The following is a 22256-nucleotide window of genomic DNA, read 5'->3' on the forward strand; positions in this document are numbered from 1 at the left end:
CAAAACATGGGGCTTCTCCTAGACGAGAGCCATCCATTTCAATTGATGCCAGATGGGGATCAGAGCGTTGATGATGTAAAGATAGGAGCTTGGTTTTAGATGCATTAAAAGTAGCCAGCCACCTCTTCCTCCACTGTATCACGCACTCGAGATCAGAGGAGAGAGAATCAGAGAGAACTTTGTCATTTACGGCCTTTGATGTGTTGCCATAGATGGTCGTGTCATCAGCATAGATGTCAACGAATGATTTAAGTATGTGTTTTGGGAGATCATTGATGTAGATCAGGAAGAGAGTTGGGCCCAGGATGAACCCCTGAGGGACTCCAGCATTAATACTTCGGGCTTCTGATTTCTGCCCATTAACCACTACTCTTATGAGCCTATCAGAGAGAAATGATTTAATGATTGAGAAAACATTTCCAGTTATATCGTAGCTGGAAATCTTTGAAGTAGGCCCTTATGCAATACCTTATCAAAGGCTTTTGATATGTCAAGAGCAATTGCCCTAGAGAGGAAGCCTTTGTCAAGAGATTCACTAATCCTATGAGATATAACCGTTAGCACCTCTGCTGTAGATCTGGCAGAACGGAAGCCATATTGCATGTCACTAAGAATGTTATTTCTGCTGAGGTGGTTGACTACTTCTCTATTTAATATGGATTCCAGCAACTTACTCATGACACACTTATTGATCTGTACTGAGAGGGAGATGACTTATCACCTAAATTCTTAAATACAGGGCATACTAATGAGGTTTTCCAGGGTGTTGGTTTTATTCAAAAGAATAAAAAAAGGGTTAAAAAAAACAAAAAAACAGAATATTATTTAAACAGAAAACTGTTTTTGAATGAAAAAAAAAAACAAAAAAAAACGTGTTCTTCACAAGACTGATATTCCCATCCGAAGAAAAGAAAAAGGACTTGTGAAAAAGAAAACGAAAAAGTTAAGCAATATTGAGTCTAGTCACTACCAAATGGCTGACCATTTACGAATACTAGGAGCTGTACGTCATCTTTCCTGACAAAGATATACATGCAACTAGGAGACATGATTTAAATAATCTCCAGAAATTTCCCTTTCTGGTGGAAGCCGGATGCCGTCCAGGTCGAATACCACACCAGGTATTACCAAATATATATACAACAGTTTTTTTTTTTTTTCTTTTCATTCCCTTTCTGTATTATACTGTTTTCATTTTTTTCTCTATTACTGAATTATTGTTACTTATGGACACATATGCAGCTAATCCAGGTAGCTTCATGCCTTGTGATTTCTATATATATAAAAATGCTATTACTACTCCTATTGTACACATTGTATTACATGGTAACTTGGATCTTTTGTTTTATCTTGCTTTTATTCAATAACATTTGCTTGTTACATTAAGCCAGATTTTGTTAATGCCTGCAAAATTACAATAATCCGTGATTTTTTTCACACTGTTTAAAACATTTTGCCCTACTTACTAATGATACTTTGTTCAATGATGATTACTGACGAGATAAAGCCATTGAACTAGTTCAATGTTCATTTTCAATATCATCATGACCACCCCCATTCCTTTTAGAAATTATTTTTATTTTATTTTACTTTTATAACTGTTGAATAAAACGAACGTATATTTTATAAATGGATTACCTTCCTTGTTTTCTAAGACGCTATTTATAGCTTCACAACATTAAAAATCCATTTTTTTTATTTTTTATTTTTTTTATTGCATTTTCACCCCAAACAAAGCACATTGCCACTTTGATGTAAGGGGCTACTATTAGGGAAGCAGGCTACAGGGGTACTAGATGGGGAGTTGGGCATCAAGATGTTGGTTCACGTTACACTTGAACTTCTGCATGTCAGTACAGTTGGGGAAGCAGGAACCTGGCAGGGAGTTCCAAAGTCTAGCGGTTCTGGGGAAGAAACTACTCTCTTGCATCTAGGGATCTCTACTGTGAAGGGGTGGGATTATACTGCTCGTCGGGAGTATTTACATAGAGGGGGTATAAATGCTTGCAGTTCGTCGAAACATACACTGTTAAAATACTTGTAGAACAGGCAGAGGGATGCTACATTGCATCGATGGGACAGAGGCTGAAGCTTGGATGATAGTTCAGGACCTATTAGGTTGGCGACTCTCTTTTGAACCTTATCTAGGAGTGAGAGACTAGTAGCAGATGCATCGGCCCAAATATGACAACAATACTCCATACATGGGCGAATGGTGGCCTTATAGAGGTACAGGATACTTTCAGGGGTCAGTAGCTTTCTAACACGGTAGAGAGAAACCTATCTTTTTCGCAGCGGTCCTGGCAATACTTTCAATGTAATTGTTCCAACTCATGTTTCCTGTGAACGTTAAGCTGAGGAGTTTAAAAGATGTGCTTTCAGATAAAGAGTCTTTGGCCATTGCTATAGGTGGTAGAGAAGGTTTCTTGTAGTTATTGAATGAAACAAGTTTAGTCTTGGCAGCATTGAATGTGACCATCCATTTTTGTCCCCATTCCACTACAGATTGGAGGTCATTCTCTTGTGTTTCTGCTATTTCTTTAGATATGTGTTCATTTGTTTTCCTGTCGTATCTGTTATAGAGCATGGTGTCATCAGCATATATACCCATCTCACAGACAATTTTACCAGGGAGGTCATTTATGAATATTAGGAATAATAGAGGTCCAAAGATAGACCCCTGAGGCACTCCCACATTTATATCATATTGTTTAGATGTACAGCCATCGAGGAAAACCTGGATTTTTCTCTTATCTAAGGATTTATGTCAGTTAAATCTGTGGTACACGTGCTGCCTTTGCGCGATGGCAGCTGCACATGTGGAAGTAAACCATTGGGGAGAGTGGGCTGTTTGTCCTGAGGATGGCTCTCCATATCTTTTCAGAAAGACTTTTTTATTTTCATTTTTTTTCATAAAGAGAATAATATAAGCAGCATATCAGGGGGAAACTCAAAGTTATTTTAAAGAAAACCATTTTTTTTTAAGTTCAACTTCAAAGGTTAAAAAATTAATTTCTGCTCAATAATGATTTAAAATTTCCTAAAGATTCAGATAGTGGCTAAGTGGTTAATGACAGACTTAAAACTTAGGTGTGCCAGGTTAGAATCAAGTTCATTCAATAGAGATACTTTCATAAAACCAACACTTGGCACAATCCTCTACATGTATAAGAGCCAAATACACCAGAAAATGGAGTACTGTTGCCACATCTGGGGAGGAATTGCCCCGAGTATTCTATCTTGTCTTGACAGTGTTTAAAACTGGCTTTGAAACCTAGAAGGCGATGCCCTTTTCTCCTCCCTGCAACCTCTTTCCTACAGAAGAGATGTAGCAAGCTTGTCTCTGCTCTACCACTATTTTCATGACAGTGCTCATCTGAGCTTCATTCAATGGTCCCCCTCACAGCCAACTTCACAAAAAGCACTTGTCAATCTACAAACCATGACCAACAAGTTCCCTTACTCTCTATCAGTGCCTAAGTCTTAATGCAAATTTCATGAACAAAGCTTCTTTTCTGGAACTGTCCTATTGGCCTGCTTCCCAGTTGACTACAACATGGTGGTAAACAAGTCATGAATAACAAATTTGATAGAGACAAAGGTTTTTTTAGGATTTCATTCACTAAAGTTTGTTAATTTGGATTTGTTTTCTGAGAGACAACTTAAAACCTTATGATAAACCTTATGGTTTTTCGTAATTTTTGGATATGTTACTATTTAAGATCTGACAATTTACGTAGGTACAATTTGTTTCACTTGAAATTCAATAATTTTTTTATTTGTATAATATAGAAGTGCCGAAAATGCTATCAAAATAAACAAAATATAACAAGTTGGAATTAAAGGGAATGTCACTATATTTACACATTTCTGCATTCTAAACTAGGCTGTTTTTTTAATATCTAACTAGTGGGCAGTGGGGGTGGAGCGGCACCTGGCTTTGCCTGGGCATAAAATACGCTTTAATATAATATTTTAAGTTGCCAAGATTTCATTATAGAGTTGTGATTTCAAAAGTTTAAAAAAAAAAAAAGTATTTGGGTGCAATCAGCTAGAATCGAAACCGAAACTGTAGCATTCAAAACTGACACGCATATAAACCGATTAAAAGTTTTAAACAAAGATGAATGTACAAAATGTTCAACGATTTTTTTCAATTTTTACCCATTTTTGACCCCTTAAAAACAATTTTAACTGGTTAAAGACCTATAAAAGAACGGCCCATAAAAAATTCAATCACTTGAAACTCCTAGCGCCCCTTTGCAACTTTTAGTTTGGAAAGGGATAGAGTTTGAAAATATGGAGACCGACCAACATATGGCCATTTATATATTAGATTACAATAAAATTTCACAACATAATGAAATTAAACTCAGTTGTTGAAGTAAATCTTATTATAATGGAGATTGTGTGTCAGTAAATAAAACTCCTTAGTTTATAATTAACTAGTACTTATGAGACATAAATTGTTCTTATTTAAGTTAAATTTTGAGGGGAGAAAAAGATTATCACATTTCAGTTTTTAGTACTTTCAATACTTGTGGAGAGAAAACCAATATTGAAGTACAGAGATGTCCCCAAGGCCGTCATTATATAAAAAAGCGTTTACTTTTCTTTATCTTCTTGCCCACCCCTACTATTCTAAAATAAAAAAATAAAAAAAAAGACAAAAAAAGCGCTGCCTGATTAGTCAAGGTAATTCTCCCGAACCAATCAGTAGACACCCTATTTGTCGGGCTGAATGCAAAAAGACCCTATTTTTCCTCTTTCTGAATGCGAAGCCGTCCAGTCAACAAGTAAGGAAATCTTTCTTCTTTAATTTGAATATGACTACTTAAATTTAAACATTCTGAGGGCCATCTGTTTCTTAGATGTAAAAATTGGACTTCTGACATCGCAAAAATAATCAGTTTTACAAGGATTTCTCTCTCTTTTTTTTTTTTTTATTTTTTTTATTACATTTTCACTTTTCACCCCAAACAAGGCAAATTGCCACTTTGGTGTAGGGGGCTACTATCAGGGGCAACAACTACTGGGGTACTATGTAGGGATTTGGGCAGCAAGGTGTCGGTTCACGTTACACTTGAACTTCTGCACGTCAGTACTGTTGGGGAAGCAGGGACCTGGAATGGAATTCCAGAGTCTAGCGGTTCTGGGGAAGAAACTATTGGAGTAAAAAGATCTTTTACATCTAGGGATCTCTACAGTGTGGGGGTGGGATTTAGCAGCCTGTCGGGTTTGTCGAGGGTGCACACGTCGTGGGGGCACAAGTGATTGCAGCTCGTCAGAGCATTCACCACTAAAATACTTGTAGAAAAGGCAGAGGGATGCAACATTTCGTCGATGGGACAGAGGCTGAAGCTTAGATGCCAGTTCAGGGCCTATCAGGTTTGCGACTCTCTTTTGAACCTTGTCAAGGAGCGAGAGACTAGTAGCAGATGCACCAGCCCAGATGTGGCAGCAATACTCCATACATGGGCGAATGGTGGCCTTATAGAGGTACAGGATACTTTCGGGTGTTAGTAGTTTTCTAGCACGGTAGAGAGAGCCCACCTTTCTTGCAGCGGCCCTGGCAATGCCTTCAATGTAATTGTTCCAACTCATGTTTCCTGTGAACGTTAGGCCAAGGAGTTTGAAAGATGGACTCTCAGATAAAGAGTCATTGGCCATTGCTATGGGTGGTAGAGAGGGTTTCTTGTAATTATTGAATGAAACTAGTTTAGTCTTGGCAGCATTGAACGCGACCAACCACTTTTGTCCCCATTCCACTACAGATTGGAGGTCTTCCTCTAGTGTTTCTGCCATTTCTTTAGAAATGTGTTCATTCGTCTTCCTGTCGTGCCTGCCATAGAGTGTAGTGTCATCAGCATATATACCCATCTCAGAGGCAATGTTGTCGGGGAGGTCATTTATGAATATCAGGAACAATAGAGGTCCAAGGATAGAACCCGGGGGCACCCCCGCATTTATATCATATTGTTTAGATGTACGACCATCGAGGACAACCTGGATTTTTCTCTTATCTAAGAAGGATTTAATTATGTTAAGTATTCTACCAGTGATACCGTATGATCTGATTTTACTGAGGAGACCCTCATGCCATACCCTGTCAAAAGCCTTAGATATATCTAGAGCTACCGCTCTGCCCTCCCCCGCGTTGTCCAGTGAATGGTATATACGTTCAGAGATCACAGTTAGGATGTCTGCTGTGGAACGGGCTTGTCTAAATCCATATTGTTTGTCAGTCAGTAGTTTAGCATCTGTAAGATGATGGACTAGAGCATGGTTAATTATGGTCTCAAATATTTTGGCAAAAAGTGGGAGGAGGCTAATGGGGCGATAATTTGATGGGTCTGTCCTTTCGCCAGAATTCTTGAATACTGGTACAACAGAAGCAGTTTTCCAACAGACCGGAAAGCAAGCTTCATTAAGGCATTTGTTGTAGAGTTTGGAGAGAACTGAAGCTACTTCGGCTGAGCACTTTTTTAATAGCACAGCTGGGATAAGATCGGGTCCACATGCTTTTGAGGTATCAAGGTTTTTTATGATAGCATGCACCTGAGCAGGGGTGGTTTTCAGATCGTCTAGTGTGGCGTTTGTCCGCATAGGAAAGTCAGGTAGGGGGTGGTTGGAAGGGTCCAGTGTGGAGTTTGAGGCAAACCGACTGGCAAGCATGTTAGCCTTGTCGGTTGCTAAGGAGACAACCTCTTTATTATTAATTTAATAATTTAATATATATATATATATATATATATATATATATATATATATTATCATTATTTCAGTCTTGTGTCTTCTGCATGTCTTTCAGCATTTTCCAACTTCGGCAAGTGGATATTGAAACACTCCTTTGCCAAAACATTTTAATCCAGGAGTACGCTTTGTTTTGCTGCAGCCAATGAGCAGAGGGATAATTTTTTATCCAGCAGTAGAGGAAAAAATAAATAGGGATTTATTTGAAAATAATGTTGGAAATGGAGTTAAGCACTCTCTTGTCAAAACATTTTATCATACTTGCTGAAGATCACTTAGCACTCAATCCAACATACATGCATGGCAGTTTCAACCCCTCTGCAGTTGGAAATAAGTTATCATATGGCTCCATCCAAGAATGTGCTCCTTCCCAAGAATTACCTCCTCTCTTTCAGGAGGTGTTGGTTTATTGAGGATTGCTTCAGGCGTCCTTACTGGATATTTTTGCAGAGCCAGAATGTATTGACTTATTCCCTCCAATTTCTGACCTTGGATTACATTTTTTTTAAAGGGAAAGGAAGTAAAAACTCGTCTAGTTACAACCACTGTAAATAATTTTCCTTTCTTCCTCCATGTACCTAGATCTGAAAGGTAATCTCAGTTGATTACAACCTGATTGTATTATTCAAATCCAATGTTAACAAATTCTTGTCTATCCCTTCCCTTCCTCTCTTAATCAAATTCTGCCTAGTTTCAACCAGGGTCTTCATTCTTCAAATCATTGTCAAACTCATTAATTCTTATCCTTGAGTGGGTTTTGTGTCTTGATAAGCAGTGATTCATTAGTACAAAAAAAAACAAGATAGAATAACCACTGATTTTCTATAAAAGCTACAACTTGGTGATTAAATATTTATTGGATACTCATGTACCGTGGTCTTATTTCAGACTAAGCCAAGTTTAGTAATATTGGCAACCAGGATGTTTTCCTCCTCCACACATATACACATTCAAGTCAATATACCGAACATGCAACAAGATATTTTATTGGGCAAAGGAGGGTGGGGGGATGTTAAAGATATATATAAAAATGCATAAAGTTAGTTTTAATTATTTTAGCCTAGATATTTTATTGGAAAATAAAAAAGAAAAATAAAAAAAAAAGACTTATGTTAGAACACGAGACTACACTCAACATTTTAAATATTTTAAAATTGATAAGAAATGTAGAAGGAAAGAAATGTCATCGTTGGCCACAAGCACATAAAAATAATGCAGGAAAAACTATTAAAGAATAATAAAAAAAAAGATTTATTAAAAAAATATGTTCAACAATTATGACTTAAATCTAGTAATTAAGTGTTCGTCGTGATCGTTTCAATTTACCATAGCACGTATACATTATTATACACTTATTGATATTGCGAAACAAGGTTTTTGATTCTCTGTAAATATACTCACTCGGACACCGAGGTTTAGTTTTTATAAAAGGTTTATTAATACAGACAACTTGGAACATTCATAGATAGTGTGTCTTGTTACATTTAGCTACACTGTTCAACCACTCCCATGTAGGTTCTTTGGGGAGCGACCCAGTTTTGTGACGTTCTGGTTAAGTTGCCAGCTGAAAATGAGATCTCCCTTATTCCAGAAGTCATATCATTAACTAAATGTTAAATTCTGGGTCCTGGATATGACCTTAAACTATATCCAGTGGTGAGGCCCCAGCTTGCGGGCTTTGTGGAGTGTGGAGCCACCCTTTAACTGCCATTGCTCCCAGGTCCACTCTGAGGCAGAGTGGTAGTACCTGTTAGGGTCCCAACTATGGGTTAAATAGAAACCGACTTGAAAACGACAAATATATTCTATTAAAAAACTGTTTCTTCCGAATCTTTGGATTCGGCATTAAATAACCTAAAAAGGGTTGATATGCCGTAAAACAAAAACAACCAATCAACTTAAATTCTGACCTCTCATCTATCAATCACTCCTTCAACAAGTTTCTTTATGCAATAATATTATAATAGAGTTCAAAACAACTTTACAGAGTTACACCAAATTTGGCAGATAGCATCTTTTAGATACCAAGTGCATCTTGTTGTCAGCCAAAAGTCAATGGGAAGTGGCTGTCGTGATAACACAAATTCATTTGCAAAGGTTATCAAAAGAGGTGAACAGTACCGGAAATCTTGGGAGATTTGTTGTCACCCAGATTCTAGGGAACACCACTGGCTGTTGTCTGAGTAATCTCTGATGGCGACCTGTGTGAGAACTCATAGCGAATACAATTAAAAACTAGTGGGACGACGTTGAAATTTCAGTTGCTTTCTTTACTTATTTGCATAATTTACTGTTCATAATATTAACCTAAATGTTTGTTAGTGTTAATAACATAAAAAAAGTCTCAAATAATTGTCATTGCTAGTTAAATATGCTTTAAATAAATAAATGAAATATATTTAGTGTTGTGGTTGCAAGGTTGAACAATAATTAGTAAGGAAATACAATGAAGACGCAAACAACAAGATAACGCAATAATAAGTGTATTAAAGAAAAGGTATATTTACAATATGTACAAATGACGGTGTCGAGTCAGAGAGTCTTGGTGGGAGGACATGTACGCTCTTCGGCGTCACTTCCGGTGGCATTTGAGTAAGACACCCCAAGGCCAACCTAGGCTTGCCATTTATAGTGTTATGTTATTCGCATATGCAAATAAGTGGTTGCCACCACAACATTTAGTTTGTAACAATTTACATCTTTTGGAAATAAATATTCTTTTTTCCTACTGTTAGCTGTGACGTTTTTGTTCTGTGGCTTTATTAAATACTAAACGGTCAGCAGGTTAGCAACATCAGATGAATTAGATAAAATATTTTTTTCAATGACTCTTGAGCAAGCAGGTGATCACATCTGAAACAAGTGGAGCATGCATGGTCCCCCATACAGGTGATCCCTTCTTAAAAAACAGAGGGATTGGCAAGAACGTATGTATGAACACAAACTGACTTGGTGTCTATAATATAAATCTCACCTGTCTGTTTAAATGTATGTATGTATGTATGTATGTATGTATGTTTGTATGCCTACCTAAAACTTTTGACAGAGGCAACGGACTTTCACGAGATCAGTATCGTTTTGAAGCTCAACTCTTCAGACGATAAAAATTGAAAAATTGGCTAAAAACATTAATTTCTTCACCCTCAATTGGGCACTTTTCTACAGGGAGAGGGTCGCTTTTTTGCCGATATTTTCAAAAGTCATCCCCTCTTTTCAATTGACTAGCTTTAATTTAAACCTTCACTACTTCCGGTTTGGCAATGGATGCAACAGCAAAGACGTCATGTTTTTTTTTTCACATTCTTTTTCTCCTTCATGGTACGGGTTCAAGCCTGCCTGCCTGCCTGCCTACTACCACTTTTTTTTTTTGCTCAACACACACCTCCAAACATCCGGGCAATGCCAGGCACCCAGGCTAGTGTTATCATATAGACAAAATTGTATAAATACTCAAATGCATTACAACTCATAAAACATGAATGTGTATGAAAAGGTGCGGAGAGGCATCAGACATAGTTTGGTCGCATTTTGAGAAGCATGAGGATTTTAAAGGTTGCAGCATTTCTGCAGCCAACAATTGATACAGCCAGTTTGTTCTTCAGCAATTTTGTGCTTCAGCAATTCTGAGCATGAAAAACATGTTTTTGAAAGTCATGAGAACTGTGCTGTGCAGTAAAGGGTTAAAATAATACTAATATGAATACTTATAACACTATTACTAATCTATATAAATAAAGCAGTAGATGTATGTCTGTCTGTCTGTAAACATTTTACCGATAATCTTTTAAAACTAATGGTCACATAACACTGAAATTAACAGGAAATAGTAATCATACACCAAGATTGGTTTATAAGTAAAATCTTTGTTTGGATGGATGATTAATGCATACAGAAACATGTTGGCAAGTTGAAATGCAAACTGTTCATTTTAACTTGCCAACATACTTCTATTTCTTCTGAGCATGTGCAAATTCATTCAGAGTTTAAAATGGTTTATTTAAAATTTTTCTTATCTATCTGGCGATAGCTCAAAAAGTAGGGAATGCATCTGGAACGCTAAATATTTTGATTCTAACTGATGGCACCTAAATCAGTTTTTTTTAACTCTTAAAATCAGTACTGTATATTAGGTACAATATAATATTCAATTGAGAATTGGCTTTGTAATAAATATGCAATTTGCATGAATTAAAATATATTTAAGCATATTTTACAACCGGGTATTTGAGATTTCCATAAAATTACTATGGAAACATGTAAAACAGGTTGCAATTTTACAGTACCAATGGAAAATAGTGCTCCAGTTTAGTGGTCTTGCACCAGACAGAGAGGGCATTTGCCCCAGCATGACAGCATCTCAGTGAAATATTTGTGATTTTCTTGCAAGATTCTCTGAATTTTAATTTCTTCTTTAGACCCCTTAAGCTTTAAATTTTAGACATTTTTTAAAAAATCAAAATCATGTAACAGATTTTGATCAAAACTGAAATAAGGATTCTAGACATAAGGTTTAGTAGCATACTATATTGATTTTAATTTTTGTAAAGGTGCAAAAATGTAATCTTTGTAAGTGGTGCAAAAATGGTTTTGCTTGGGAAGTTCATTTTACATGTCCTGGGACAGGTATTCTTCTAGTTTATACTAAAAATGAAGAAAAGGTTGCAAAGAGAATTAAGAAATTATTTTTGTACTGATATAAAAAAAAAACAAAAAAAAACAAAAAACAGAAGAAACCCAAGTAGGGCGAAAGACCATCTAGTAGAAATAGTAACAAAGTGGAGGAAGAAGACAAAGAACGAACGTGCAATGATCCTCTACAGGATTTTTCCCTTTTCACAGACAAAATGTTCAGATGCGCATTTTTGCCACTGCTGAGAAAGGTATCAAATTACCAACTATAGCATCAATAAGCAGAGAATAAACTCAACCTTTATTTTTTATGAACTATAGCAGCAATGGTTTTTTGGTAATTTTTTTATAAGAGAATAGTTGTATTTTATAATGTACTAGTGAGGGGTACCCGGCGTTGCCCGGGTGTTTGGAAACTCCGGAGGGGGGGTTAAAAAAAAAAAAAAAAGTAAGCATGAGGATCGAACCCGAACCCGAACACTAGAGGCAAAGTTGTAAATTAAAGTGTGAAAAAAAAAAGTGCGACGTTAATCATTGTCTCACCGCGACATGCTTACAGAAACACGTTTGAATTTATTTAATTACTTGGATTTAGCAGGTGCGCATTTTAATGAGTTAATGAGGTCAAGTTTGACTGCGGGATTTCATTTACTGCTGAACCCCCCCCCCAGATGTTATAGGAAAAAGACTAACCCACATGCGGCGAGCGACAAATATTGAATATTTATCTTCCCGAAATCGAGCAAATTAAATACACAGGCGAGCTTCGTTTTTAAGTGTGAGATATTACGATTTGTATGTGATATAAAAAGTTTTAAAAAGTTGTGAACCGAGCGACCGCTTCTCTGAAAGAAGCCTTTTGTAGACACACAGAAAAAGCGAACACACATACACACATACATTTTCGCTTTTATATTTATAGATTGTAATATATTTTATGATGCATTGTAATATATTTTATGATGCATTGTAATATATTTTATGATGCATTGTAATATATTTTATGATGCATTGTAATATATTTTATGATGCATTGTAATATATTTTATGATGCATTGTAATATATTTTATGATGTATTGTAATATATTGTATAATGCATTGTAATATATTTTATAATGCATTGTAATATATTTTATAATGTATTGTAATATATTTTATAATGCATTGTAATATATTTTATAATGCATTGTAATATATTTTATAATGCATTGTAATATATTTTATAATGCATTGTAATATATTTTATAATGCATTGTAATATATTTTATAATGTATTGTAATATATTTTATAATGCATTGTAATATATTTTATAATGTATTGTAATATATTTTATGATGCATTGTAATATATTTTATGATGCATTGTAATATATTTTATGATGCATTGTAATATATTTTATGATGTATTGTAATATATTTTATGATGCATTGTAATATATTTTATGATGTGGCACTACGCCAAAAGAAAACGAAAAAAAAACCAAAAAAACTTTTTCTATGCTTGTTTAAATTAAGTTGATTTAAAATTTTTAAATGAATATTTATTTAAAAAAGTAAACTCTGCATTGTATTGGCTTCTTAAACTTTTAAATTAAAATTTACATAATGCTTACACCAAGGAAAAAATCTCTGATTTAGAAAATTATTTTGTGCAAATAGTAACGTTTTTTGTTTTTTGTAGTCATTTCTTAATTTCCTTTCCAATCTTTTCCTAGTTTTTATTATAAACTAGAAAATCACCCGTCACAGAATATGTAAAATTAATTCTCCGAATGAAATAGTTCTTTACCACTTATTCCAATTTCAATAAAAATCAATTACATTATTTTGATTTTAGAAAATGTTTAAAATTTAAGGCTTAAGTTTAAGAAACTGAAATTGATGTCTAATGTGTCTAAAGACTGAGGATTTAGATCCGATGCAAATCTGAAAACATAAGATAATCTTTCAAATAGAAGGTTGTGCTAATATGTCCTTTAAAATTCCCCAAAGAAACTGAAATTAGAGGAATATTTATTAATTTCTAATACACATTGTTAAAATTACATAAAAATTTGAGGTATCTGAATTTAAAAGCAAATTGATTCACAAGATAAAGAATTTTTAAATCCTTACTCAAAAAATCTACTCTATCATTATTTTTGTGGAAGGTGCTTTATTACTTTCTTATAATGGTTGCTGGCAGTCCTGAAAGCGGCTTTAGTTTCCATACATCTATTACGTTGGAAGCAGTGGAAAAAGTGATTTCTGTGCGCAATGGCAGCAGCACATTTTGGAGAGAACCATGGCTGGCTGTTAGGTTTTTGCAGGAACTTTTTCGAGGGGATTATACTATAGAGGACACATCCTTTTTAAACATGGAACGCAGAGGTAGATACAATATAAATGTACGGAAGCTATCCCAATCAGCCTTAGTGTATCGATATATTGTATGATGGGGAGGTACGCCTGGGGACTAATTACATTTCATTTTTATCTTAATTGATACAACAGAGTGGTCGGAAGATTCAAGAGGAGACAGAACAGAAACTGAACATAGTTTAGGGCAAGTTGTGAAAAAAAGGTCTAGTAGATTTGCATACTGGCCGTCATTGTTGGGCACATGGGTGGGTTCGTGAACAATCTGAGTGAGGTCATAAACAATAGAGAAATCATGACAGAACCTCCCCTTATCATCGGTCTTGTTTGAGTGGGTCAACCATTCGACGTTGTGAACATTGAAGTCTCCACATACGTGAATGTTAGCTGAAGGATAAGCAGATAGGACTTGGGTCAATTTTCTCAGATATGCTTTTAAAGATAGTAACTCCGTTGTTGTGGGGGCAATAGAGAGTAAATATAAATGCAGTTGTGTGAGCTAATGCAACCCGGAAGCACATATAGGGTAAGTTAGGATCTTCTCTGGAGATGTCCCTACCACATGGAAAGCCATCTTTAATATAGGCACATATTCCATGCCCATGGCGATCTTGGGGGTCAGATTTAGAAGTTAAGTTAGAGTATCCTTTAATTGCAAACTCTTCTAGGGAAATAGCCTGTCCAATGCCAGTTTCGCTCAAAAATAAAAGGTCTGGTTTAGTCTCCTGTAATTGGGTTTCAACCTCTGGAAGGTTAGAACGTAGACCCCTGATGTTGGAGAAGGAGACATAGTAGTAGGGGTCTACGTTGGAAGTTGGAGAACCGGGTTTAATTGTGTATTTTTTCTTGAAACTTGTCATGATGAAATTTTAGAATTTGTGGACTAGGTCATCAAATTTACTTAGAGCAGGACAGAGAGGGGAAACTAAGAGAGAAAAAGAAACAAAGATTTTTTTTTTTTTTTTTGTAGCACATGATAAGGTAAAGCCACTAATATGGCATCGAGAGGCCCCACCAGAAGCTACTGCATGGTCCAGAATCCATTCACCAAATGGCAATACAGCAGCCTCAGTACTTTGCACCTGCTGATAGGACAGCCTCCTTAGTGGTTAATCCAAGGTTCAGGTCCCTGACTATCAGGCGGATGTAAGCCCAGATAAAACGTTTACCTCCAGCACCCTTACTAGTGACATGGCTACAAGGATAGACATAGAAACAGAAAATTTCTGCCATCTCTGCCAACTGTTCGCGCAAAATACTGCCAACCTAGAAAACAGCTTTTCCTTCTCCCTTTGTCATTGTAAGAAAGTAATAAAGAACGCAAGAGAGTTGTATGCTCAATCTGTTAAGTCCAAAATAGCTGAGCAGCGGCTTGGTTCCCACCAGTTTTGGCAAATAGCAAACAGAATCCTGAACAGAAGCGTGTGCTCTATCCCAACTATCATTAATGGACCTGAGGTAATCTCGTCAGCATCAGACAAAGCCAAACTCTTTGGCAAGAACTTTACAGCTAATTCTACCCTTTACGACCAAGGCCGCCAACCCCCAATATTTCCTCCTGTATCAGAAAACACGCTATGTGATATACATATATCTGTACATGATGTTGCCAAGCTAATCAAAAACCTTGACTCCAGTAAAGCAACTGGCCCTGACAGTATTCCAATTATAGTACTCAAAAAACTTCAACCTGAACTAGCACCCATACTTACAAAACTGTTTAAACGTTGTTTTAAGGAGAATAGCTTCCCATCACCCTGGAAAATTTCATCAGTATGCCCTGTATTTAAGATCCCCACTCTCAGTACAGGCCAATAAGTCTCTTGTGGGTCATGATTAAGTTGCTGGAATCTGTGTTAAATACAGAAGTAATCAAACATCTCAACAAAAATAACCTTCTTACTGACACTCAATATGGTTTCCGTTCTGCTAGATCTACAGCAGATGTGCGTACAGTTATATCTCATAGGATTAGCAAATCTCTCGACGGAGGCAACCTTTCTAGGGCAATTACTCTTGACATATCTAAGGCCTTTGATAGGATATGGCATAAAGGTTTACTTCACAAGATCTCTAGCTATAGTATAGCTGGAAATGTCTCCTCAATTATTAAATCATTTCTTTCTGATAGGTTCATAAGAGTAGTAGTTGAGGGGCAAAAATCAGAAGCTCACAGTATTAATGCTGGTGTCCCTCAGGGGTCGATCCTGGGCCAAACTCTTTTTCTGATCTACATTAATGATCTTCCAAATCACATCCTTACATCATTTGTAGACATTTATGCTGATGACACTACCATTTATGGTAGCACATCTAAGACAATAAACGACCAAGTTCTCTCTGATTCTCTCTCCTCTGATCTTGAGCACGTGGTACAATGGGGAAAGGAGTGGCTGGTTACTTTTAATGCATCTAAAACCAAGCTTCTTTCTTTACATCATCAACATTCTGATCCACATCTGGCATCAATTGAAATGAATGGTTCTCGTCTTCAGGAGGCCTCAAGTTTTGACAAGCTTCTGGGCTGGGCCATTACTCCTGATCTTAAATGGAACACATACATCAAATGTTGCCAAGGCTGCTGGAAAAATAGTGGGATCTTTTTATCGATCCAGTAGATATCTCACTGCTGATGCAATTCTCTATCTATATAAGAGCCAGGATACGTCCAAGGATGGAATACTGTTGCCACATCTGGGCAGGAGCTGCTAGAAAGGACTTGTCCTGCCTTGATAGAGTCCAAAATAAGACTTCGTAGCCTCGTAGGAGATGTCCTTTTCTCTTCCCTGCAACCTCTCACAGAAGAGATGTTGCGAGTTTGTCTCTGATGTATCGTTATTTTCATGGAAAGTGTTCGACTGAGCTTCAATCTATGGTCCCCCCTCACCAAACTTTCACAAGAAACACTCGTCTAGCTGAAAACACTATCAATAATTCCCCCTACTCTTTATCTGTGCCTAAACCTAAACGTAGATTCCATGAACAAAGCTTCTTTCTTAGAACTGCATGCCTGTGGAATTGTCTTCCGTTTTCCTGCTGACTACAATATGGTTGTGTTCAAGTCTAACGTAAATAAGTTCTTGATGAGCCGTTCCATATAAGTTATCAAATTTACCGAATTTTCATTACTAATGATTACTATATTGTCCAATTTCTACTGTACACTCTTTAACCCTTATCCTTGAATGGCCTCTTGGCCTTGATAATGTGGTGATGTCTGTGTAAAAAAAAAAAAAAAGGTGCTCGATTTAGCTCCAATCTCTGATTCTTCCCTGCAAAACATTCACAGCAAGAATTCGTCCTACCAACGCTGCAAAGAACTTTTTCTTCTTTTTTTTTTTTGTGTCTAAAAGTAAACAGAATTTCCATGAAGAGAGTTTCTTTCCAAGGACTCCCCCATCTGTGGAACACATTACCACAGGACTGGTTTCCCTGCAGACTAGAACATGGTTATCTTCAAGTCTAATCTCAACAAATACTTGTCGAGCCATCTTCTTAAGTAGTGTTAGAAATTTGATAATTACATCATGCCTCCCATTGTATTGTTTTGGACCAATCAAATCAGTCGATTATATTTACCGTGTAGTGTTTCGCGGGTTTTTTGTATTGCATGCTTTTCTTTTCAGTCTCATTCAAGCAAGCCATACAAGAAGGATATTTGAAACTGTCGTCTCTTGAGACATTTTATTTCAAGCCGAAATAATAAAGCAAATTCTTATTTAAGTCCGCTCGAGACTTCCTTTTTGGTCTGAATTGGCGACCTGACATAAACATGAACTTTGGCACTATCCTCTCTGTGCGAGGATTGGACCTTCTTACATCAGAAGGCATCATATCGACCCCTTCAACAGCTGCAAACTAATATCTTGAAGACAGATGAACCAGCCAGTAGTTCTTGTCAAAGGATTCAAAGACTACCACCTTTCGAGGTCGTTAACAACTTTACTTACAAAGGCAAAAATGAGCATTCCTTTTTTGCAACCGAGGATCAAATAAAACTTTATTTATAGAGGAAAATCAGATTTTAATGAAATTGATCGTGTCGCGTCCATCTTGCCTATTTTGCGGACGAGGAAGAAGTGCCTTTAAACGAAAAAGTGATTAACAAAGGACAAAATTAAAAGGGGATTTAAAAATGGGCAGAAAAACTCTGTAAAATAAATAGAAAAAAAAATCTTAAATGTTTATCTAGGCATTTTTTCTGCCCATGTTACAAAAATAATTTCGTCAAATTTTGACAAACTAAGCGGTGATTGGACGCCCTTCCTCGTCTGCGAAATACGCAAGATGAACGCAACACGATCGATCTCATTAACATTTGATTTTCTTCTGTAAAAAAAAAAAAAAAAAAAAACTTTATCAAATGAAGTGATTTTTTTTTTTTTTTGCATGAAAACTTTATTCCATAACAAGTACGAACAATATATATTTTTTCGAATATTTTCATGTTTTAATGCCTTGATTAAATTAAACACGTGCCAAAAATTCAAATGTATAACAACTAAATTTTACCAATGGCAAGAGAAGTTACTCTTCTAATTACCTGGATAGGTTTTGTGTAAAAAGCGTATATTCGGCTAGAAAAACAAACAGTATCGAGATCGTTAATTAGACCGGCAATAAAGATGGCTGACGAAAACACGCCGTCTCCGGAGCGTTAATAACGGCTTAAAAATTTCAGAATTAAACAAAATATCCACCCAATAAGTGTAACTGTTACTTACTGAATGAATTTCTATTAGTATTTTGTTAAGTATTAAGAAATTTTTTATGCTTGTTAGCTTTTCTGCAAAATTCCTCTCAAAACGATATCGTCAAACTTGAAAATACTATTAAAAAATAGCGCGGTATACAATAAGTGCATAAGCACCGATATTCTAATGTGTTTCTCGTCAGTTTGTGTGATGTAACTTATGAAGAGCAACACAATTTTTTTTTTGGTACTCATGTAGAGAGTGATCCGTGCTGAAATAATAACGTTATTATTTAAAAAACCGCCATTCTTAACATGCGGAAGGGAGGATGTTTTGTACCTATTCTTTACTTTAACCTTACAATTGAATAAGAAAACAAAACTTTAATTAAACGTGGAAATACCATTTAAAAAATAGCGCGGATCACTCTCTGCATTAGCACCGTTTTCTTTTTTTTTATTTCAAGAACAAAATTATTGCGGAGAAGTTTTAGAATAAAAATAATAGATAACTAACACTGGACTGGCGCTCTTTTAAAAATGCGGAATCAATAATGCAATGCATTGATTGCGCGTTTTTAAAAGAGCTCCGCTCGCTCCGCCCCGTTCCACCCATTACTATTACCAATATAACTTATTTTAAAGGAAATATCGTTGGTAAATTAGTCAAAAATAAATAAATTATTTTGCTTTACTTACTCGTTTGTGACAGATTAAATTTTTCTGAAGTTAAAAGCATTTTAAGTTCCGTAAATATCGGATCTGAGCAAAGTAAACATCTTTGTTTACGTTACTGACTAAACGCAAATGACAAATTAGTAGATTGTGGAAACTAGTTCTCACATGATAAAGCAAAATCGAGTATATTTTACAATTCACAGAGATCCCCCCCCCCCAAAAAAAAGTGGTCAAAATTCAAATATATATCAAATAAATATCAATGTTATCAAAAGCAAGGTAAGTTACATTTCTACATATCTGAAAAGTTTTTAGTGGTTTTACTCATTCGAAAAAACATAGTGTCAAGCGTTACGCGAGAACAAGAAAAATGGTCGAGAATTGACACCTAAATATTTGAAGTCTTGAAAATGACTTAAAAATAAAAATTAAACAAAATGCTGTTAGAGACCCATCCAGTCCACTATATGTCACGGTAACATGTATTGAGGGGGTTTCTAACAGTATTTTGTATAATTTTTTATTTTTAAGTCATTATCAAAACTTTAAATATTTAGACGTCAATTCGAGGTCATTTTCTGGTATTATTATACAAACACCGTGACAGCGTTAGGGTTAGGATTAGGGTTAGGGTTAGGGTTTAGGGTTAGGGTTAATTCGCTGTCACGGTGTTTGTATAGTTTTACCCATTTTCTTGTTCTCACATAACGTTTGACATTGTTTTTCGAACTGAATAAACGTTTTAAAGTAAAATCACAAAAAACTTTTCCAGATATGAAGAATAGTAACTTGCCTTTGATAACATTGATATATTTTTGACCACTTTTTCGAATTTCTGTTGATACCCGCAAAATCAGTCTTTCAGTTAATTTTCTGGGTTTGTATTACTGTACACATAGATTCGAAAAAGTTGCGGAAAAACAAATATATAACAAATAAATGTTATCAAAGGCAAGATAAGTTACTTTTCTACCTAACTAGATATATTTTTTGTGTTTTTATTCAATGTAACATGTTTATTCAGCTCGAAAAACATTCAGTGTTTACCAATGTATTGGAAAATTCAAAATGGCGTCTGGCCGTCTGACTCTCTCTTTAACACAGTAAGTTTCGGAAAAGGTGTTATAAATACAAAACTAGACAAAACACGGTTAAAAAACCGCCGAATATATGTCAACCCATGTCACGGTAACATTTATTGAGCGAGTTTTAACAGTATTTTATCCAATTTTTTTCTTGCCTTTGATAACATTTATTTGTTATATATTTGTTTTTTGACAACTTTTTCGAATCTATGTGGACAGTAATACAAACCCTGTAAATCTTGACCGAAGATAGCAAAATAAATAAAAATTAAAATTTACTTAAAGCATCATTTAAACATTGGGTATTCGAGATACACACGTGAAATATTTTCATTTTCTCCCGGCAAATTGATAAATTGCTTTTAAGATTTATATAAATGATTATTTTCAAGTTCGACAATTGAAACAAATAAGAATATATATTCATGATTTAGAGAGAAAAAAAAAACGGTTTTGAACATACCTTCAAATTTTATTAAGAGATAGCTATCCGAGACTTTTGAAGGGCGTAAAAACTTGTGATTTCACGTGTTCGTTTTTATTCTGCTGAAAGGCATGTAAAGTAAGAGAAGATAATTCAACAGATTTATTATAGTCAACAGAGAGTAACGTCCCCTGGTTTTCTTAATTATAAATTTGTCCCTATTGTCCAGATAACTCGTGACTAAAACGTGTGACACAAAAATAATAGAAAATCATACACCCTCCCCATTGACATGGATGATGAGGCGACAATATTAAACACTAAACTTGATTGTTGTGTGTTTAAAAGAAATTCAAATTACCATAGATGAAAATCTAATAATGTAATTTTGTAATGAACTTCCTGTTTTTAAGCAACTTATTTTTAATTAAAGCATGTTTAATATATATATATATATATATATATATATATATATATATATATATATATATATATATATATATATATATATTTAAATAGCATAAATTTTTCGGAAAAAGTTAAATCCATAGCAACATATGACTTTAGCACTTTGTATACAAAAATACCACATGAAGAACTGATTAAAAAATTAAATAATACTGTAGATCTAACGTTTCTGAATTTTTGAGATGAGGATTGGTTATTTGTATTATTTGGATTCATCAGACTACTGTTCTCATCTTGAGTGTGATTTTCACAACATTTCGGTCGATATAACCTCCGACCTTCTTCAGGTGTATCTTGAACTCGGGAATGTTTCTGTCGAACTTGGGAATTTGGACGGAATTTTGAGCGGAACACTTTATTTACAATTCAAAATCTGGCAAGGAGGACTAACCACCTCACATTCCTATGCCAGTGCCGTGATCTTAAGTTAGTACCACCAGGCTTAACATTGAAACTGCCAGTCAGCTCCAGACGGACACAAAAGGTCGCAAAACGAGTAGGGCATGAACTCGTTCGAGACAGAATCTACAACAGTTGGTTGAAGAAACATCAATTACAGACCGAAATTTCAAACAACCTAATCCCATTCCTGGAGAGTATATCTCAGATTGATGAAAAAACCTGCATTCAAGAATACCTGGACATATCCTATAAGAAAGAATTTAAGGAGGTTAACTAATAAATAAAGAAATTAGAATTTAAGGAGGTTAACTAATAAATAAAGAAATTAGAAAATCTAAAAGCTAAGGATGTAAGACTCCGTGTCCACCATTCACCAATAAGAGCCATTATAAACCAAAGTAAACGTGAGCTAACTCCCTCTGAGGAATCAGTGCTAAACAAAGGTCTCAACTTCACCACAACCATAAAGCAAATTCCATACTTAGATATGATAGCTCCAATAGTGGAGGCAGCCTTGAATAAACCCAAAGCACAAGGAGATTAACAAAGGTGGAAAGTGAGATAAGCATTCGAGAATTCAAAGCCCCCAAAACCGAACCTCTCAAAGGAAGAAGTATTGGCTATGACGTCCCTGCACGGTGACAATGATATCATAATACTACCAGCAGAAAAAGACAATGCTACAGTGGTAATGGATAGAGCAGAATATTCCAAGAATTTGGCAGATTTAATAGAATCTGGTGGCTACTGTAAAGTGAAAAAGAA

At 35.5% G+C, this 22256-nt stretch overlaps 1 protein-coding gene across 2 annotated transcripts in view; it reads right to left on the minus strand.

Annotated features, from left to right (window-relative positions):
* LOC145283657 (ectonucleoside triphosphate diphosphohydrolase 1-like) overlaps positions 1-20792 on the minus strand; it is a 101427-nt gene extending 80635 nt beyond the window's left edge. For both annotated transcript variants that reach the window (XM_080132656.1, XM_080132655.1), the window contains exon 1: positions 20661-20792. The gene's annotated coding sequence lies outside the window, so the exon portion shown is untranslated. The remainder of the gene's footprint in view (positions 1-20660) is intronic.
* Positions 20793-22256: the final 1464 nt, after the last annotated feature.

Source organism: Euprymna scolopes, chromosome 8 (genome assembly GCF_053919585.1).
Source record: "Euprymna scolopes isolate OS-2025 chromosome 8, ASM5391958v1, whole genome shotgun sequence".
Lineage (NCBI taxonomy): Eukaryota > Metazoa > Mollusca > Cephalopoda > Sepiida > Sepiolidae > Euprymna > Euprymna scolopes.